We start from the raw sequence: 6448 nt of genomic DNA on the forward strand, positions 1-6448 counted from the left end.
ACATACAGTCTGAAAAAGTTCTGAAAGTCTCCCGGAAGCTTACTGTTTTGCCCTTTTCAGGCCCTAAACATGCCCAAAACTTAAACAGCTTCTTCGCCAAAGCTTTGAAATTTTCCGGGCTTGAAGATACATATGCAGACCGTGAAAATCCGACTTCAGATGAAGATTTTATGGCGTTTTTGCTAAAAGACTGAGTTCTGAATTTTCTGGCGACGTATTTCAGCAAAGTTTTTCGTATATGCGCATGGATTCTCGTTCACTCATTCATAAATCAAAAAATTCATGTTTCTATGGATAAAATTCAAGGGAAATACTTACTTGGGTGGTCTCTGAAATGTTCAAAGGATCAGAATTTCCTGCGTCAACATCAAGAGTCTCATTACTTCCATTCGGTTTTGAACCTTGGGAATTTTCTTTATCTATATTCTCCGAGGATGAACTAGTATCAGCACTCTCAACATCAAGAGTCACATCATTCTCTTCTTCAACACTCAAGTGAGAAATCCTCTGCTCAGCAGCAGAAAATTGAAGACCATCAATACTTGATGGAGCAAAGTTCTGTAACCAAATAACAAATTTTGGTTTACGATCCTAGTAATACGGATAGGAAAAGTAACGGCAGAAAAATGTTGACAACTCACCAAGGAAACAACTGGGGACTTTATGGTGTTAGATAACAGCTTACAACTCTTGTTCCTGCCTTCTCCACCGTGAATGACTGTTTCTGCTTCTGAGAAATTTACTTCGATTCGAGGTTTCACAATACGACCGACCTGCAAAAGAAAATTGATGCGATAATCAAAAGAAATTATTTTAATCTTATGAAGAATATGTAAAAGATACATATTGGTGAACATCCTGGAGATGCCTTTCGCTTACCGCCGCCAGAGATGGGTTTCAATCTTGGTCGAGAAGCAATCATATCAGCAGAAGGAGGCTCTTTCACTAAAGGTTGGCCAACCATTACAAAATCGTGTAAACGCTCAAGCTACTGATCCCAGAAGTCTATGTAAACTGGAGTTACATATGTGATTTGTTCAGAACAAGGAAACCAGTAAGAACCTCCTTCCACACGTGTGCGATTTAAACAGGTCTTAAGTTGTTCCACTGGTGGTTTCCTTCTTCGAAAAGTTGGAACGCATTGATCCATATCCATATGACGAGCTGCTCTATCGATGTTGTATTCCTATACTGAAAAGTATCCATATATTACTGATATCAAGTGACCTGGAGTACAACTCAATATGAAGGATCTTTTGCCATCGTTCAAGTCAACACCAGATTTCAAAGTCATACTTTCTTCAGTATTGAAAGTTTTCAACTGAGAAACATAAGAAGGAATTAGCATCCAGAGGCGGAAATTGAACTCAGATTCATTGTGTAACACATCGATGAGACGTGTCTTGGACTGAGGTTGCTTTGTAGACCAGCGCATAATCCTAGCATTATCCTTCTCAGGAAAAATACGACGAGAATCAGCAGCATTCAGCTCTTGCAAGATATTACGAGGAATAGGTGCATAATTCTTGAAGCGCTCCCACATCAAGGCCTGGAGAAACGTCGTACTGGCGTAGCATTGAATCTTCATAAAGCCATTCGAAACGCTGGAGTCTATAACCAAGGAGTCCAGGTTAGAGTACAAAGAACCCAAGAATAGACTACCTATGGGAAGTTGTTCACCTTGAGCCATCTTGATGGCAAAAGGAATTACAAATGGCTTTAGCAAAGTTCCGATGTCTTCAAACACGTCCCGGGACAGCCATAAACACAAGAAAGCAGCAATAGATAACATACCGTCAGGTTCGTCAAGTGGGGTATCTCGTGGCCACCAGTGTGTTAACCTGTAAAACCATGTATTTTTTAATATGATTTTTACGCTTAAAAAATACATAAATAATTAAATAAAAAGAATGTTCGTATTATTTTGTTTGGTTTTTGATCTAAAAGCTAATTTATAAAAAAAAATATTTAGATTTAAAAATATTTATGGTTGACAAAATAATATAAAATTTTAAAGATGATTTTTAGTTGTGGTGAATATGTACATTGTATGGTGAATATATATATTTGTATATCTTTGCTAAATTTGATGTCACTATTATATATTATGTGCTTGGGGTGCATGTATTTTGATAGTGGGGTGTGTTTATAAAATAGTGTGTCCCTTATCAAAACTTGAGTGACAAATAATAATTAGCTAGGGTTTTATTTACCCAAAACCGTGTGAAGTAAGGAAAAGAAAAAAAAGGAGGCGTCCTTTTCTTCTCCAACTTTTCTTCTTCTCTTTTGTCTCCTAGCATAGAAACCCAAAAATTCTAACCATCACTTTCATCTCTCTCTCTCTTTCTACCTTTTCTCTTTATCTATTACATATAACAAAAAGAAAATCAAACCCTTTTTGCCCATCACTTTCAGTACCTTCAAAGTAAAGACATAAGATTTACTATTTTTGGAAAAAGGTGTTCTACTTGAATAAAGAATTTTGGAAGGCTGAGGTAGGGGGTTTCTACCTAATATCAAAATCAAAGCTTATTTTAGCATTAAAATTATATTGATTTCTTTTTTATTTTCAAGCTAATAATCATGATGTTTATTTTAAATTTACTACGTTATTTTCTTTGTATAAATTGATTTTTTTGTGAGTTATACATATTGATTATTAACCATTACTGTTAAATTATTTTAGATTTTTATTTTAACGTTTAATGTAGGTAGTAATGTTTTTCTCAAAATAGGAAATATATTAATGCATACTTATTGAGTTTTTGGGTTGTGAAAATTGATTCGATGCATTATACTACTAGTGAATGAAATTGAGTTTTGGTTTGTGAAAGTCACTTTGATGCATTACATTAGTGAATGGAAGTGAATTTAGATTGGAGAAAGTGAGTTTAATGCATTAGTGAATGGGATTTACTTCGGTTAGTTCTTTGGGATTCGGTTTGGTACACGTAGGATTAAATGCGCTGATTTGAAATGAGTTCTAGAAAAAAAAATGTATATACATGTTGCTGAAATGTCAGGCCTTTATGGCATCCCACCACTGGTGGCAACCTTGGGAAGACTGTTCGGGGAACATTAATGGTTTGTTTACCGTAATAACTCTGACAATTAGATTAAGAATTATTTGAAGAAATGAAAAGAAGACTGTTCAGGGAAAAGTAGTGGTTTGTTTACCGAAATAACTATGACAACTAGATTAATGATCTAGATTTTAAAGTTGAAGATTTGAGTAAGAAGGTGTTAAATATTTATGGTTAGAATAGCGTAAGTATCGTTGTGAATTTTTATGCATGATTTTAATTATAATATCGGTTGCATGTATTTGATTTTCGATGCACTCTATTATTTTTGGAAACTTCCTACTTGGCCGTGGTTTGCTCACCCCTCTTTCTCCCTTTTCTACAAAGAATGAAGAAACACTATCCGTAAAAGATATTATTATTTATCATGGGGATTCGGGCTTTGCGCATTTTGAATTAAACCAGAGTATTGGTTTGTTTTAATATACTTTGATTTTGTAATTATTATCTTACAGTTTTGTAATTTAAAAGTATTATTATATTTCATTTTATAAATTTCGTTTGACTTGAGTTTTGTATTTTATTAAAATCTTTTGGAACGAAAAATCTGGTCTTACACGAGTGGCGGTCCGGAAATTTGGACTTGCTATCCGGATCGGACCTGACCCACAAGGTGGGATTCGTGTCCGCTGGAAGTCCGAAAATCCGGGATGTCACAGTTGGTATCCGAGCGCGGTTCCGATTTACTTGGACTGTGCGTATGGACTTACTAGTTTTTGAAAATTTGTTTTATAAAAAATAAAAAAATGTATGATGATTTTATTTTAAATATTCCTTATTTTTTTCGACTTTTAATCGTTTTGTTTTCATATCGGTTTTATCTTGATTCGGCAGAGCTTCGCTTTTATTTTATATCCGCTTATTTTGGAATTGGGGAAAATAAAAATAAACAAATACCTAAAGAAGTATTAAAGTAAAAATTACTTGCATTCGTGGATTTTAAACTAAAATATTTAACAAGCTAAATTTTGAAAGACAAAATAAAATAAACTTTGTTGGTTTTGAATTTCGGGACGAAATTCTTCTTAAGGTGTTAATAGTGTAATACCCAGTATTTTGTTTGGTTTTGAATTTCAAGACGAAATTCTTCTTGAGTTAATAGTGTAACACCTTGTATATTTGTTTTTGAATTTCGGGATGAAATTCTTTTTAAGGTGTTATTAGTGTAATATCCTGTATTTTTGGTTTTGAATTTCGAGACGAAATTATTTTTAAGGGGTTAATAGTGTAAAACCCTGTATTTTTTAATATGATTTTTACGCTTAAAAAAACAAATAAATAAATAAAAAGAACATCTGTATTGTTTTGTTTGGTTTTTGATCTAAGAGCTAATTTATAAAAAATAAATATTTAGATTTAAAAATATTTATGGTTGCCAAAATAATATAAAATTGTAAAGATGATTTTTAGTTGTGGTGAATATGTACATTGTATGGTGAATATATATACATATATATATATATTTGCTAAATTTGGTGTCACTTACTATATATTATGTGCTTGGGGTGCATGTATTTTGATAGTGGGGTGTGTTTATAAAATAGTATGTCCCTTATCAAAACTTGAGTGACAAATAATAATTAGCTAGGGTCTTATTTACTCAAAACCGTGTGAAGTAAGGAAAAGAAAAAAAAGGAGGCGTCCTTTTCTTCTCCAACTTTTCTTCTTCTCTTTTTTCTCCTAGCACAGAAACCCAAAAATTCTAACCATCACTTTCATCTCTCTATCCTTCTACTTTTTCTCTTTATCTCTTACATATAAGAGCAAGTCTTATGGTGGAATCCATACATCTTCCATCTTCCACGCCACCTCAGCACTTGGAACTGTGGATGGAAGCGCACGTGTAATGTTGGAATAGTAAAAACGCTATTCTTAATGGAGCTAAAAAAACGCAATTAAGAATTGAGCTTTTTTTCAGCCGTTAGATTTCAACAACTTATTTTAAATCTACGGATAAAAAAAAACGCAATTCTTAATTGTTTTTTTTAGCTCCATTCTTAATCGCGGTTAACGCTATTCTTATTGGCGTTCAGATGGATTCCACGAACCCTTCCACGAAACCGTGGAACCTTGCTTGGATTTTCTGTGGAAGACCCCAACTTGGAAGCCACTGGACTTGACATTCCATGATTTTTCCACACTTGAAATAGTTTGGATTTCACCATAAGACTTGCTCTAACAAAAAGAAAATCAAACCCTTTTTGTCCATCACTTTCAGTACCTTCAAAATAAAGACATAGGATTTACTATTTTTGGAAAAAGGTGTTCTACTTGTATAAAGATTTTTGGAAGGCTATTTGAGGTAGGGAGTTTCTACCTGATATCAAAATCAAAGCTTATTTTAGCATTAAAATTATACCGGTTTCTTTTTTATTTTCAAACTAATAATCATGATGTTTATTTTAAATTTACTACGTTATTTTCTTTGTATAAATTGATTTATTTGTGAGTTATATATATTGATTATTAACCATTATTGTTAAATTATTATAGATTTTTATTTTAACATTTTATGTAGGTAGTAATGTTTTTCTCAAAATAGGAAATATATTAATGCATATTTATTGAGTTTTTGGGTTGTGAAAATTGATTTGATGCATTATATGTAATGATCTACACTACAAATAAGTAATCAGGCTCAATCCTACAGGATCTACACCGTAGAAATTGAAGATAAAACCTCAAATGAGGGAAGAACAACACTCAACAAATTCTATTCGATTCGAAAGATTACAGACTCTCAACTAAATAGGGCACATATACGAGACATGTGCCACTCACACAAGTGACACTACAACCACTATCTACAGCTAAGGGTGACCTTAACCCAATGGGTGCCCATAACCATTTCATGGGACATTGACAAATACCCACCCCTTTAAACTATCCTTGTCCTCAAGGATATGAATAAAGAGATAGCTTGAGTACTGGGGAGATAGATACCCATTACAAGACCATAACCATGTTGCCAAATAGAAACCCACGTGAAGGACTTGAATAAAGCAGCTATAGGCCCTACAATCAAAACCCCTCCTTCATGTGAAACGCAATGCTTGGACCTGGTTATAGTTCCTTCCTTGGAAACACCTAGAGAACTTAACTGCCTTGTGTTCATTTGTCCAGAATAGACAACCCCGTTATCTGCATAACTCCCGTCTGGATGTGCATTGATGGATACACCACTTGGAACGCCAGTCTTGGTATGCGAGGCTTCAAGAAATAAATTCATGTCCTTCCCTTGGCAATAAAGTCCATAAGGATCCTGAGTTGAATACAAAGATCTTTTGAGACAGTTAGTAGGTCGGGTACTAAGTAGAACTACTTGAAAAAATCCCATTGTACTTAAAAAAATCCCATTGTTTACA

Source organism: Papaver somniferum, chromosome 8 (assembly GCF_003573695.1).
Source record: "Papaver somniferum cultivar HN1 chromosome 8, ASM357369v1, whole genome shotgun sequence".
Classification (NCBI taxonomy): domain Eukaryota; kingdom Viridiplantae; phylum Streptophyta; class Magnoliopsida; order Ranunculales; family Papaveraceae; genus Papaver; species Papaver somniferum.